We start from the raw sequence: 16,063 nt of genomic DNA, 5'->3' as shown, positions 1-16,063 counted from the left end.
TATTTGCACTTCAATGTTTAAAATTTGTTTTCAGTATAATTTTTAAAAACTAAACAAGAAAAATAAGTTTTAAAATAAATTTCAAAAGCATTATACAAGAGATGTCAGTTTCTATCAATTAAAAGTTGTGAGATTAATTTTTTTTAGTGACAGTAATGATATTTAAACTTAAAACTTCATACAAATTACTCAAACCATCTACCATTGGGCCAACTAGTAGGTTAAAGGTTCTTTATTTATTACACGAATATTGTCAAATTAAGAAGAAAAGCACAAAAACAACTCTTTAGCTATGCTTGATTTCTTGTTTCCAAAACTCAGCATGAGAATTACTTAAACCAAGCTCAGCATGAGAATTAATTGGACTAATCTCACCTACTATCTCATTTAGTGCAACCTCATCTTTAAGTATTGAAGTATGCGCACACCATCTATCTTAACCACTTTAAGATATTGATTTTTCTCCTCTTTCCATAGTGATTGAAACACCAACAAGCTCACTAAGTTCACCGTTCCATCACCATCCCCATATGAAATTTCTGGACGTTCATCAAAATCACCTTTCCCATAAAACAAAGTTTCTAAGGTTCTCACTCCCGTCCCCATGATACAAGTTATAGGCACTTGTGGTGCTTGAATGTTCCCTATCAAGGGTACAATGCGTGTTTCATAAGGGTAAACCCCTTCAGGAAAACCAATGTCTTTGAGAAAATCGACCATATCATGAGCTGAATAGGTCTTATTTGGAGTGATCACTATTGGTTTTTGAGGACCAAATACTTTGGGGTTAGGCAAAAGCCATAGGTTACTCTCAGAGCTTCTTTGTTCATCCCTCACTAATAAAGGGTCCACTAGGGGCACTCCTAGAGTGTTGCCAGATGCAAAGGTGTACATTTCGTCTATATCACCACCCCATGGAGCTGAAAGAGCAATGAAATGTTTGATGAATTTTTTGCGCCAAGAGGGGGGTTCTATTAAGAAGTTGGAGGACAAATAGGCCTCCTAAACTGTGGGAGAGAAGTATCACTGGCTTCCCATTATTGGAATTGCTTGCTTCTTCTATCAAATTCTTTAGGCCCTTAAGGAACTTGGAACCCACTTGTGAGGAGTGGCCTTCAGCAGCTAGACCATATCTAAAAGTGATATGCCTATTCTGCCAAACAGTGTCTCACCATCAGCATAGCCAAGCTTTTGTAATGAATCTACCAGGGGTGCCATGTATCCGGTGATATGCCTATTCATGTAAGTGTATAAGGTACCATTTATTAATGAAAAATGATAAACACAAGGTACCAATATGATATAGAGTTACAGTTTGTCTTCATTAATTGGTGATGAATAATATTACAATGAAATATTAAGTAGGTCTACTTCATATCTAAAAGTTTTATTATTTGAACGGTAAACTTCAATCATCATAGTTGATATTACATATATTCATCTATACCTCTTATTTAATTTTATCTTTTTAATGTACACGTCTCAAAAATAATTCTTAAAACTGAAAGTAGAACCTATGTTCCAAAAGACAAATGTCTTATAAGTTATATATAACAGTGTTTACCAGTGAGGTAACTTTTAATCTGTGGAAATGCTCGTTGCTGCAAACATGTAGATGTAGTAGCAATACATATGTCTAGTTTAATTTGTAAGGGGGAAAATAATCCAACAACCAAGTGAGTTAAAAGAAAGGGATGTATGTACTTACTTGAGATAAGGAAGGGAGTTGGTGGAACCAAAGTGAGGGATCCGGGTCTGAACCCCGGGAGTGTTGAAGTAATCATCGAGTTCTTGGTGGTAGTGAAGGGTCATGCGCTCAGCAAAGCATTGAGTGAAAGGAGCAAGTATGACACTGGAATCAAATCAAAGTCTGAACCATCCTTTCTTTTTCTTGATTCGCAGATGAAACTAGAGGGCTTGTACTGATTGGTCAACCTTGCTTCTAGTTGGTTCCCTCCGTTACCAGGTATTAGAATCAGAGGGTCGAAGTTGCTTGCCCCACATGTGCATAGCAATGACAGCATCACAGCAACCACTGTGACTCTGAATGTAGCAACCTCAATCTTGAGACCCTGTTCCTTCTTCATCACAATATGGATAGTAGATTGAATGAAATACCTACGCTACCCCTGTCAGATGTTAGTGCTCTGGATGGATGCATTATCATGGCAGAGGAAACCATAAATGGCGGATGTTAGTGCTCTGTCAGTTGTTTTTATATCTACATTAGTTTTTTTTATTCCGTACATCCACGGGATAAAAGGAGAATTTAAGTATTTTTATTTGAATTTAAATTATTAATTTTTTTAGTAAATGCAAAGAAGTTCATATTTATCTATATTATAAACGAATCAAGTTTAAGTTTCATAAATATGACAACTTAGAATTGTAATTTCAACTTCCACATTAGTTATTAATTTTGGACATCAGTTCTGTCCTTTGTATTTGTTTTCTCTTACAAGTAGGGATGTCAATGGGGTACGGTGGGGGTGACTACTCCCTCACTCCCAATCTCCGCTCCCAACTAACCCCCTGGGAGATTTTGTCTCCTGTCCCTGTCAGCCCGAAATTAAAAAAATAAAAAACATTAATTTTAAATTTTAATGCAAGTAAAATTAAAAAAGACGATTATTGTTTTATTACTTGATGTGTTGGATTAATGTGCGTATTAAGTGATTAAGTGTATTAAAAATATAAAACCAATTTTTAATATTTAAAATATAAAATAATAATTAATATAAAGGTAATTATGTAATTTTCTCAAAATAGAGACTCCACGGAGCGGGGTTGTGATTCTCGTTGTGTCCACCGGAGAATATTTATTCCCATCTCTATCTCCACGGGAAAAGATTTTCCCTCTACGGGACCTCATACATAACAATTCCTGCGAGAATCTTCGTTTGTGAATGGATCTAAATGGACGCTCCTAATTAGAAATACATAATCAAGTGCAACCAGACTTTTTATCCTCAACTTTTCTATTTTTTGAGTAAATTTTATTTCAATAAATTAATTTGATATATTTTACCTTTAATTTTTAAGAAATTTTTGAATTTTAATTCCGTCAAATTACTTCTAACCTAATGTAATTTTTACTTTAACTTTTTATTTTTTGACAAATTTTACATTTAACTTTTTAATTTTTTGGCAAATTTTATCTTGACTTTTTATTTTTTTTACAAATTTTAACTCTAACTTTTGTGTTTATTAATGGATAAATGACTGAAAATAAAATTCACAAGTTTCTTAAAAGTTAAAAATAAAATACACCAAATTAATTTATTGGAATAAAATTCACTAAAAATAAAAAAATTGAGATAAAAAAATGTAGTTAAGCCTGTATTGTACATTTGATGGAGCACACGTGTAGCAAGCTTTTCTTATTCCGCATACGCTTGATGGAGCAGGTGTAGAAAAAGTTCAACGAAGACAAATTGTTCTTTTATTAGAGCAATAAAATAAAATATTAAAGCAAAGATATTGTTTGTTGGAAGTTCTTCAACCTAAAAGAATGTTCAGCAAAATCTATCAAATGGTCAAAAGCACTTAAGCACCTATCTTGTGGCAAAGCGACTCAGCAGTGGACTGATTCAGGACTCAAGTAATTTTAAGCCAAGATGCATGGAATGTTGAAGGGGGAAAAATAACAATAAATTTTGCAGGTGTCTGAAACATTAACGCGTATATCATACATGAAAGCATTGCATTTCTTACTTCATCTCTTGGAGGATTCAGCATCCCAGAAAACAAAAGGTTATTACTTACTAGAGGAAAAACAAGAATACTGGAAAAACAGAAAAGAAGGGAAAGAGCATTCAAAGCACTCCCAAAGAGAAAATTATTAAAAAAAAAATCCAATTCTCATTCCATTTAAATATAATGTGTTATTTTCCATTTTGATTTTTTATTATTCAATATTGTTTTCAGAAGATATATACATACACACAAAAGAAAGGGGCATGCCATGCCATTAATGAAAGAGAAATGCTACTTATACACAATCTGATCCAGTGTAATCTCTTCAGAATTGCCGATGCCATGACATTTCAGATTAATAGAAAAATAGTTTAAGTGGGACCATTGGGTTTGGGTTGGTAGCATTACATAGACATGTCTAGATCAGTAGTTATGCACAGTTTGTGCCAAGGTTGTGTTTGGAAACTCCCAATCCCAATTAAAATGAGGTCAGTCCCTGTTAGAAGAAATTTAGAGAGGGAGAGATGGCAGGGAAGTAATCCTACAGTATTCTTGATCTCTATTCAGTGTCACCCTTATACAGATCCAGAGACTGGTTGTTCTAGCAATAAAGATTACATCATAAGCATTAGCACCGAATAAGCGCTATACATGAAGCTGTGGAAAGTATTAGAGGAACAACATTAAACAACTATAGTTTCACCCCTACTTGCAAGCTTTTTCATTGAAATTGAATCCCTTGTCATTTATAATCAATTGCATATGGCTCCCACCAGCACATCTGCACATGCCATAACACTGCAAATCAAGATGAGATAGAAGACAAAGTGTTTACATGTCCACCAATAATGCATGACTTAAGTGTCCTGCTACTTATCAATAGACCAAAACAAAAATGACTTCACCTTTTCCTACAAGACACATAAACAAGCTTTCCCTCTGGCCATCATTTTAGCTCCATTTTTTATACCAAAGTACTTAATATGCCCTTTACTGAAAATGTTTGGTGAAGATTTTATTTGGTAGGAAATATTGCAAAGGAATTTGATTGTCAGCAGTGGCTGTCCTACAAATGAATTTTACGTACAATGGCAACATTTGATTTGTACAGCCAATCCAGTGGGAAAAGGCTTTCGTAGTTATATCATTTTAAGCTGAAAAATGAAAACGATTGGCACGACATAAAGCCTTGTTAGTGGACACATCACCACTAAACCTGGCACATTAGGTTGATTAGGAGTTGAGTAACAATCAATGAAGTTAGCAGAAGAACACAGCACATTGAAGCCATCCCAAAATATTGTAATAGCTGCGTAGCAGTTTGTGGAGATGTCACTACAGTGATATGGCAATTGCCATTAAAATTTCAATATTCCTCAAAAACACATAGAGAATGCAGACTTCAGCTCTGTTCCTGCGATCAACATGGACGATGCCATAGAGAATGAACATTCTTTTGGATAAGGTCTCTTTAAAATCCGAGTGCAAAACAGAACATGTAGATGTGCAAAGCAGAAACTAGTGCAAAACAGAGAAAGACCAAAAGAATTTGATAAAAGAAGAAAACATTTCCAATGGTGGGAAGCCAATGATACTTCTCTCCCACAGCTTAGGAGTCTTATTTGTCCTCCAACTCTTGAACCAAAATTCAACTTCTTGGTGCAAGAAATCCATCAAATACTTCATAGCTCTTTTATCTCCATGGGGTGGTGCTGTAGACGAAATGTTCACCTATGCATCTGGCAATACTGTGGGAGTGTTCCTAGTGAAACCTTTGATAGTGAGAGATGAGCAGAGAAGCTCTGAGAGTAGCCTATAGCTTTTACCTAACCCCAATGTATCGAGAATGAATCAGTCCCCTTATCGGAGGTTCACCCCTTTTTACACTAATCTTGTTGGCCTGGGTTCTGTAGGTCTGTTACATCATGATTAACAATTAAGTAATATTCTTTCTGATCATGTTTAGGCACTTCCAATCAAGTGATTACCCTTAAGTGGGTTTAGTGGTGATAATCACGACCGAGTGGTGCTGGTTGTTCGCACATGTTGAAGGTTGAGATGTACTATTCGACATATGTGGATATGTGGCCGAAGGATGTATTCGATTTGAGTGTGACGGGTGTCCCGGTACTTTATACTACAACTATAACAAAGGACAAGACAGTTTTAAGACAATTGACCCATTAGACTATTTCAAGTAGTAAAAGTCAATGTAAAGAGAGCAGAGAATTTTTTGCCTTAAAAAGAGAGAAAACATGTTATTCTGCCAAAACAGAAAGAGTAGATGTATGCCCTTCAGACAGAATATTACTTTTTCCTCATCAGCATGTAACTTGTAAATTTGTAATACCCTAAGTCATTTAAACTTGAGAAGTCTGTTGAAGTGATGAAGAAGCAATAAGCAGTGATGAAGAAGATGTAACTGAACCTTTAGATTACATCCAATTCATTGCTTCATAGTATAACCATCCTTTATATGCAGTTAGGTCAACGTAGTACATTAGAGGGACTAAAAATGTAGGATAAGTGCACCTTCACATATCATATTTGAGTTTCTGCAAATCATCAAAGGTACATTTGTGTTCATCCCACAAGACATAATAGCGAGGGAGCTTGTATGGCCCCAGCCTACACAACTACAAAGTAAAAGTCAAATGCAAAAGAGTGTTCTACTTTTGTGTCCACAAATGTTCCTGGGAACACATTACCATAAGGAATCCTGACCTCATTAGGCATAGGAAAATATCAAATCTACAGTCGCTTTTTGTGCTACAACAAGGTTGATTTTTTCGGAAGTAATCCGAGCGACAAAACATTAACTTCAAATCTTGTTGCTTCTCTTTCCCCGGAACAGTTGTGCTTACACCCTTTTGCATTTGACTTTAACCTTTGTTGTCACTATGGATGGATATAGACATGTGAGCCCACTCACTATTATGTGTTCTGGAGATGAGCACAACTTTACCTCGGATGATATGAAGAAGTTCATATATGATACATGCTCTACCGTTGCAAGATGCACTAATGCCACGTCTTTAGCCCCTCCAATAGTCTCAGAACCTTTCATTATCCTTAGTCACCGACAGGTGACATGAAATGGTGAACATCCTGCAATAACAAATGTTGAGTTAATGGGTTCATCCAATGAACTATCATAGTTGAAAAATGACATTATACATAGCATTAAATTTGTTAAAATTTATAAGATAATTGAAACTCATCATCTCACATTATCCCATTAATTACTTTTCACCTAATTAATTAACGCATGTTAGTCATCTTCTCAAATCCTGACAAAAGAGAAAATGACTTTATTTTATTAGTATATAACATTTATTGTTTATTGACTTAAAAAATTATAAAATAATTAAAAATATTTTAATAAAAAATAATTAATGCAACTTTTAAAAAATCTTATAAAAAACGACAAGCCAAATTCTTAAAAAGAGTGTAATATAGAAGGACAGAGGTAGTATAAATTATAATCATGACAAGAGGAGGAATAACTTGCTCCTAAGGAACATCACCCGCATGCTTCCCGTCTCCATCTTTATCTTCATATTTAAGAACATATTCAGATCCATGGAGAACATCCCTTAAAGAGCTCTCACTTAGTCCATCTTTCCTAGGAAGTCCAAGAGAATGGCATTGACCTAATTTTATGTACAGGAAAATGTTATGATGCAAAGTGGTTATGCAGAGTTTCAGAAGGGAAATATGGCGGCTAAAGAAGAAGCTTAGGCTCTCTTTCTTGCCAAGTGCAATTAAGCAGATGTTGAATTCCAATTTCTAGATTTAGTAAATACAAATTTTATATTGCACTAATATATTTCAGTGTTAATCAATTGGTTAAAAATATTATATGCCTTTGAAAGTCAAACTAAGAAAATTATGGGAAAAAAGCCACGTAATTAATTTTACAGCTAATGAAAAGGGTCTATCAAAAATCTAAAAAAAGTAGGTAATGAAAGAATTTGAAAGAAGGATACTACCAATGGTAAAGCAACTGAACATCTTTTCAAGAACAGAAGAAAGTTCCATATAGTTGTTATAGGTTTTGAGATTAATCCTTCTAAGATAAGGGACACCATTCAAACTGACCTTTACATATAGACACCCTGATTTAAATTCTGCTTCATCATCATTCTTTGTAAATTAGAGGCCATCGTGTTCTTTCCAAAAGATCAAATTGGTGGCCATCCCACTACCTGTGCCCTGTTGCAAAGTTTTGTTTTCATTAGTCCCAATGAGGAATATAAAAATGTCATATCAGAAGAAGGAAACGTTTCATTAGTCACTTCACTATTTTGCATCAAAAACTATATCAAACTGAACCACAAAGCAAAAGCATGCCTAATGAAGGGTAGGGCCACAAAGCTTGATGTCAGTATAAATATAATCGTGCATGCCATAAAACCGAGATTAAAAGTATGAATGTATATTCTTAATTGGACAAATTATGTATACAAGCTTTAACAACGTCTTGAAAATATTACCAACCTACCCCATACATCCTTTTTGATAAGGCACGGCACCACAACGGACACAAACAAAGTTTAATATATTTTGCTAGTTTCATGATTGCTATATCCTTCAAAAACAAGAATGTAACTCAAACTCATAATTTGTTCCTTTATTCGGCTTGATTATACCAATAAATAAGAAAAACATGTGGATTAGTATACAGAACAGAATAGAAAGAAATAGTAAACAAGATAAGCATGCTACAAACAAACAGTATGCTTGTTCTGCCAAAAGACATAGCCCATCACCTTATTTTCCCAATGGAGATGAGGCTTTACCATCCACAGGAGAAGGAGATAGAACATAGAACTAGTATGTATGTCATAGCCTTTCTCTCTCGTGTCAGCGTGTGGGTGTGTCTCTTTCTCCTTCTCTTTCGAGTGGTATAATGATGTTCAGATATTGGACGCGGCAGTGTATTGTTCCTGTGGTAGAATCGGGTCATTCAATGACTTCTTTGTTGTTTGATAGTGCCAAGTGGCTATCAACACCAAAATCTTGACTAGTTTAGCTCTCTTCTGACTCAAATATTAGTAAAAAAATTAATGTCTATGTCCATATTCACATTCAATCATATATTATTATTTAAACTACTTTAAAATAATTATTTTAAAGTTAATAAATTTATTATATATTATATGTTATGATCAACTGATTTTATAAAATTTTATATATTATTAATGTATAATTCTTTTTCTTATTAAAAAATTGAATAATATTATTTAATTTTATTAATCCTGTTCAGAGAAAAAAAATCTTATTTTTAATAAAAGTTTGATAATATATTTTGATATTAAGAATAAAAAGTGTCTAAAAATAAAATTTCAAATAAGTAAAGAATATTTTAAGAATAGATTCATTAAATAAAGTAAAATCAAATGACATTTATCTCTTAAAAGTCATTTTTCTTCTCTTATAAACAGTTATATGTTTTTTTTTTTAATCACAGTTATATGTTGTGATATAGAAGTTATTAACTTTAACTATCTAAAAATATTAATACAGAGACCAGTATGTGTGTGTGTATATGTTTGTTTTTGGAGGAAGAAATACTTCGCCAGTTGAAATTTGAAAGCTATTGATCCAGGACGGCTACAATTATTGGCGATTTCTAGTAGTTGAGTTTAGTTGTTAGTTGGAAAGTAGTGAGAAACACTTTAATAATGAAAATCTTTGTTAGTGTCAAGGGGAGGGTTTTTTCTTTCTTCTGGAAGTGTCAAGCCTCCATTTTCAATGCCATCGCTTAATTTTCATTCACAGAGTCGCTGGTCTAAAAGCTTTGCATTTTTTTTAAAACTCCAAAAAGTTATTATTAATAGATAGAGCAAGATTGGAGCCAAAGTAGTGGCATCCACTCTGCAATATTTTACAAAATCATAAATGCAAGCATCATAAATGCCTCATTAAGGTAAACCTTACAAATCGAATTTAGTGCACCCTGATTACTATGAAATTAAAACCAGACTCACCCTTCATGGCTAGTATGTATAAGATTCTAATCCATATGCATTAAGCAGTTTAACGTAACATCCGAACATTTTAATATAATTATTATTATTAATTTTAATTTAAAAATTATTAATATAAGAATTTGTTTGAATTAAAATGATTAATATATATATATATATATATATATATATATATATATATATATATATATATATATATTGAAATGCTTGTATTATAATATATTAAATATCATTGAATAAATAAATTTATTTATTTTAATTATTTTTTTTAAAATTGAATGAGTTAAATAATTATTTTATCAATAAAAAAGATTAAGCAGTTGATATAAGATCGTTGAGATTATTTAATAATTATAAAAAAAGTGTGACAACTCTATATCCTAATTAAAATGATTAAAAAATTATTACTATGCTAAAGATAATTATTGTAGCAATAATATAATATTGTATATCTAGTTTGGATAAAATATATGTTATATTTTGAATTTGTAATCATAAAGAATAGTTTAAATCTCATCATGTTTTATTTTAATATATCTTGAAAGAAAATAAAATATTAGATAATGTTAATAATTAGATAAATCTAAATAATAGAGTGGAAAAAGATAAAAAAATATTTGATTAGTCAAATCTATTAAGAATATATATCTCATATGACCCAATTTTAAATCAAATACTCTTGTATTATATAGGGATAACAATTCTCTTCTCTTAAAATTTTATAGATAATCTCTCTCGGATCATATAGGATTGTGAAGAAAAAAGAAATAAAGAGAATCTTATTGATATATTAAATGGAAAAAATGCATAATAAGCTAAGAATGTGTGAATTACTATGTTTCAAGAAGTGAGTAAAATAACTTTTTTTTTCCTAAACTTTCATGACAGATTTTTGGAAACCTGTCTCCTTGAGTTTATTGGTCATAAATCAATAAATTGATACATTGGTCCTTGCGTGAATTAATCCCTCTGATGACCATAAATTTTAGGTTTTGTGGTATTCTTGTGTGAAATTATCTAAGTGTCTGATATAATCATACAAACATATATGTTTTACTATGCGTGGAGTTTAATTTAATTTTACAAAAAAGGGTTTTGCAATGTACAAATCTTCATTGGCTGCATATTGAATCTTGAAATTTATTTAAAAATTCATGAATTAGTTTGCTTGAGTTTTGTGTTTACCTATCATATATATAAACTAAAATATATTTTGATACATGTGTGTTTTATTTCATATTTAATTATTAATTGACTTATTAGATGGAGTATGACTTTGTGAGTTATTAATGTGTATGGAATTAGAGTATTTATTTAGTAGTTATTTGGAATGATTTTTTTTTTTAAATTATGTGTGAATTTGTCATCATCTTCAAGTGGTGATAGTGTGTATTTTATTTTAAAAATTGAATATGCATGAGATATCTTCATCTGTAATGTGAATGAGATCATAGATACCTGCATTTGGGATGAGAAAAATATTCTAGATACCTCATCTATGATGAGAAAGACACTGGGACACCATTACATGAAAATGAACTCATAAATCTTTTAAAGAATATGAGATCTACATTGATTTTAGAAACCAAAGAGTTGAGTCTAATGATTCTGAAAATCCCTTAGTTATGTTGTGATATTTGTTTGTTTGTTCAAGAATTGAATGCAGTGAAGTGTTGCTGTTTATTTATCGGAGTGTTATTTCGTCGTGTGATTAATTTGTGGTTGTTTCTAAGTATGTATATATTATTTTTAATTTTATTTTGTGGATACCATTGTTGGATTTTTCGATTATCATGTCGGTTGAAAATAATATATTTGCAAACTTTTTTAGAACTTATTTTATTCACTTGAGATTATTATTTTATTGAAAGTGTTGTTTTTAGAGTTTGAGAAAGAAACTTTTGAAACGATGGAGAATTACAGGTTTAGTTCATTATTAGTTAAACTTTGTTTTAGTTTGTGTAGCATTTTTAGATGTCCATATTTAAAAATAAAGTGATTTATTTATGTAAGGACTCGTTTATTATAATATTTAAAATATTTTGAACCATTAAAATTTCTAAATTCTTATTTTACAGATATTTTAAAGTATATTTTTATTACATGTTATTATTGTAATAAAGGATGTTACACTTATTGGGTCAATCCTTCATACATAAAGTGAGTAATTAAAATCTTTGATTCTTGCTTTGCACCATGACCGCATGATGTGTAAACAATATCATCAAACAAAACCTGTTACTCTCATCGACCCTCTTTTAAAATAATATTGTTCCAGTGTTTCTAGTTTCCACAATACCCTTATAACAACTGCTCATACTCCTCACCAGACCAGTTTCGCCTTAGTTCCTTTGATGGATCTTGCATGTTGCCAGAAATGTTCTTGCATGTCTCCCGATAATACTTTGAAATCACCCCCCAGATATAGCATTTGTTCCAAATCTCACGCGTGTATCTACATCTTCAAAATAAATTATCTATTGATTCTACCATTTCATTGCGTAACATGCAATCCATATCGCTGTCAGCTGGGAGGATGTTTTGAATGTGAAAGTTTAGTTTGGTTTGAACTTTGTTTCTTGTCAATCTCCAAAGAAATCCCTTTACCTTTGATGGTATTTGCAATTTCCATAGTTGCATGTAAAAGCTTGCATCTTCATTGTTTCCCTTACTATGTAGCAGTTCATGAACCTCCTTCACAACATGGCCATCCGTCATTGCAAGAGAGTCTAGGTGACTTTTCTCCAATGACTTCCAACAAACTCTGAACCAATTCTTGCTCCTAAATGAAACAATTCCTACACATCACCAATTTCTATCTCCAAGCATTTCCCTCCCACCTACCCATATCCATCACTTTGCATTCCTTTTGTTTTGAAACTGAGAACAAACGTTTAAAACTACCAAAGAATGAATTTTCTCCCGCCCACTTGACATACCAAAAGCTCACCTTTCCTCCATTACCTACCACTCTTGACATACCTTTTTGAAACTGACCCACCGTTGACCTCTCTAGCTCACATATACTCACCAAATCCCCCTACCATTGTGAACCCTTAGAAATACCAACCCTAAGAACCAATTTGTCCAAATACCTAAAGTTATATTTTTCAAACGATACCTTCTTCCATAATCCTTGTTTTTCACTCACCAACCTCCACATCCATTTCCCCACCAAGGCCCTATTGAAAACCTCTATATTCTTTATACCTATGTCTCTTTTTCTAATGGTGAACATACATCATCCTACTTGACCCAAGCTACCTTCCTCCCTTCACCTTTAGCCCCCCCATAGAAAGCCTTTTTGTATCCTATTAAGAATACTAATCGCTCTTCTAGGAATCTTAAAGAACGATAAAAAATAAAGGGGGTAAAGAAGACAAAGTTGATTATATGAGGCAAATCCTTCCTTCAAACGATAAATGCCCCCTTTGCTAAGGTACCAACTTTGCACGCATGTTGTCAATGACCGGTTGCCAAGTTGATAGTTTCCTTGCATCCGCACCAATCGAAACCCCCAAATACACAAAGGGGATGGTCATGATTTTGCAATTCAACACACTTACACACATTCTAACATCCCTTTGCTCCACATTGATTCCCACCAAACTACTTTTTGAAAAATTGACCTTTAGACCGATATGCCATTTCAAAGTACCTTAAGATTGATTTCAAGGTGATTGAGTCCTTCATATTTTTTCTAAAGAAGAAAATTATGTCATCGGCAAATTGAAGGAGAGATACCTTTAAGTTCCCTTAGCCCACCTTAATTTAAAAAATTAATTGTTGCGCTTTTGTCTTTCTTATCATGTCACTCAAGCCCTTCTTAATCGCCAAAAAAAGAAAGGATACTAATAAATCACCTTGTCTAAGACCTTTCTTTACCCAAAACTCTTCCATTGCACTACCGTTAATAAGGATGAAAGTTGAGGATGATTGTAGGCACCCTCATATCCATTTTGTGTCAAAGCCCAATCTATGTAACTTATAGGCTAGAAAATCCCACCTTACTAAATTATAAGCCTTCTCAAAGTCAGCTTTGAAAATGAAACAAGGCTTCTTCTTGCTTTTGCCTCATGAACCACCTCATTTGCTATCATAACTCCATCCAAAATATTTCTCCCTCTGATGAACGTCGATTGCCTCTCATTCACCACATTTCCCAAGATTTTGCTAATCCTCTTGGCCAAGAGTTTTGCAGTAATCTTATACAGACACCCTATAAGTGATATTGGCCTATACCCTCCCAATTCTTGTGGATTTTCTTTCTTTGGTATAAGTGTAAAAAATGAGGCATTAATTTGACCCTTTCGGCAATCGTCCATGGCTATGGAATTCATGTATGGCTCTAGTGATGCCGCCTTTGATCACATCCCAACAAAACTTGATAAAGTTGAAATTGAATCCATCCAGTAATGGGATTTTATTCCCATCACAATCTCATATTACCTCCATAATCTCCTTTTTGGAAAAAATAGCTATTAACATAGCATTGTTCTCCTCTGAAATAGTTCTAACATTTATTCCTTCCAAAGGCACCTCCATGGATCCTTGTTCAAGGAACACATTTTGGAAATGCTCCTTTACCTCTTTTATTACCACGGGTTCTTCACACCATCCCCGTCACCTTCAAACCCTTGAAGCTATTAACCCTTGTCCTTCAATTAACAAGGTCACGAAAGAATCTTGTGTTTGCATCTCCCCCGGAGCTATTTTATTCTTGACTTTTGGCAACAAATAGATTCTTGAATTCTAGTACTCCTCCAAAATTCTTTCAACATATCCTCCCTCTCATACACCTCCCCGAAAGATAATCCGTTTAACTCCCATGTCTAGGTTATTGATGTCGGTCACCAATTTGGTCCCATTAGCTTGGTTGCCTCCAAATTTCTCAAGAATCCACTCCTTAATATCTTTTTTGAGGAGTTTGACTTTTTCTTTCACCACAAAATAATCATATATTCTCGTGAATAATGTTGAACATAAATACATAATTAGAAATAAACACTTATAAAATAACAATATAGAATTATAAAGTTTCGAAAATTTATAACATATTTCACTAATACATAAATATAATAAAAATATAGTATACTTAACATGTTTAATTTTGCATTTTAAAATAGTATTTTATCATGGACAAAACTAAAATAAATTTTATTATATATATTCTTAACATCCAAATTTTCTACTAAACAATAAAAGGTGGACTTTTTTTCTCTCCTAATATTAAACAGTCACTATTGAAAATATATATGTAGTTTGAAGAACATTTTGTCAATGATATAAGAAACTTTTTTCTTAAGATTTTTCATTTGATTATTGTACACCTTGCATCATTATTGTCCTTTTCTATAATTGTAGAATTAATAAATTTGTACGTAATGAATATTTGCATCATATTTTTCACATTAAATTTAACAAACAAAGTAAAGTTAATGGTAAAATCAGGTAATTAATAAATTTGTACGTAATGAATATTTGCATCATATTTTTCACATTAAATTTAACAAACAAAGTAAAGTTAATGGTAAAATTAGGTAATTAAGGTACGCGTGTTATTAGATTTGGTTATGTAAATTCATGTGTAAAAAAACTAGCATTAAAAATAAAAAGGTAAAAGTCATAATTTTTCTCTTAATAATAAATACACTTTGCTTGTGGTAACTGGTATTCTGTAAGCTACCAATAAATAATACACTTTGCTTTTCTTAATAATGTTTTGAAATATATAAGGAACGTCTTTTATGTGAGTTCTTTTGTGAACTTTTACAACGGCCCCCTCAGGGCTGTCTTATTTGAAAGAAAAATAGTAAAGTTTTTCTCTTCACCACAAAGACATGTTAATTAAGAATGTTTTTGAATGTTTGTTCATCAGTGCTTTAAACGGTACGTTTTTATTAATAATATTGCATACTTGCCTGCACAACATTATGATGGGGATCATGATTTTTTTTTTCTTTTTAAATCTTTAAACATTCTTGTTTTCAGTTGAACGTGTCAGACCCGGATAAGTTGTCATATTGAATTATTGATTATCAATCTTAAGCTCACGACACGAACTTTGTATTCAATTAATATCTTAGCTTAAACTTTTAAAAGTCATTTGTTTGTAGTCACTGGTGCTTTTTTCAAAGAGAATTTATAACAAAAATCATGGATTTAAAATTTCTGTTTTAATCTTGTAACCTCGCTCGTCGTTTAGTACTAGAAGTCTAGAACAGAGTTAAGATCAATTGTTTCAAAAACATGCAAATATAATTTGATGAATTCAAATATATATCTTTAAACTTCCTCAGTATAACTAACAACTCGATCTCAATCAAGTTGTTCGTAATTGATAAATAGTTGATGATCGAAAGTTTATTAAAATA

At 32.3% G+C, this 16,063-nt stretch overlaps 1 long non-coding RNA gene and 1 pseudogene across 3 annotated transcripts; both read right to left on the bottom strand.

Moving 5' to 3' along the window:
- Positions 1-156: 156 nt before the first annotated feature.
- On the bottom strand, positions 157-2,194 carry LOC100784570 (lecithin-cholesterol acyltransferase-like 1; annotated as a pseudogene).
- Positions 2,195-3,809: 1,615 nt separating this feature from the next.
- Positions 3,810-8,635, bottom strand: LOC100784035 (uncharacterized). 3 transcript variants are annotated; one of them, XR_005891084.1, is made up of 5 exons: positions 8,469-8,635; positions 7,798-7,911; positions 7,224-7,349; positions 4,406-6,804; positions 3,810-4,297 (listed from the first exon to the last, which is right to left on the bottom strand). It is a non-coding gene; the product is annotated as an uncharacterized lncRNA (long non-coding RNA). The 3 variants fall into 3 exon arrangements; XR_413786.3 differs by having other exon boundaries at positions 3,810-6,804; XR_413787.3 differs by lacking the exon at positions 7,224-7,349 and having other exon boundaries at positions 3,810-6,804.
- Positions 8,636-16,063: the final 7,428 nt, after the last annotated feature.

The sequence above is a fragment of the Glycine max genome, chromosome 4, assembly GCF_000004515.6.
Source record: "Glycine max cultivar Williams 82 chromosome 4, Glycine_max_v4.0, whole genome shotgun sequence".
Lineage (NCBI taxonomy): Eukaryota > Viridiplantae > Streptophyta > Magnoliopsida > Fabales > Fabaceae > Glycine > Glycine max.
Note: the sequence above shows the minus strand (reverse complement) of the source record. Positions and strands in the feature narration are given on the sequence as shown.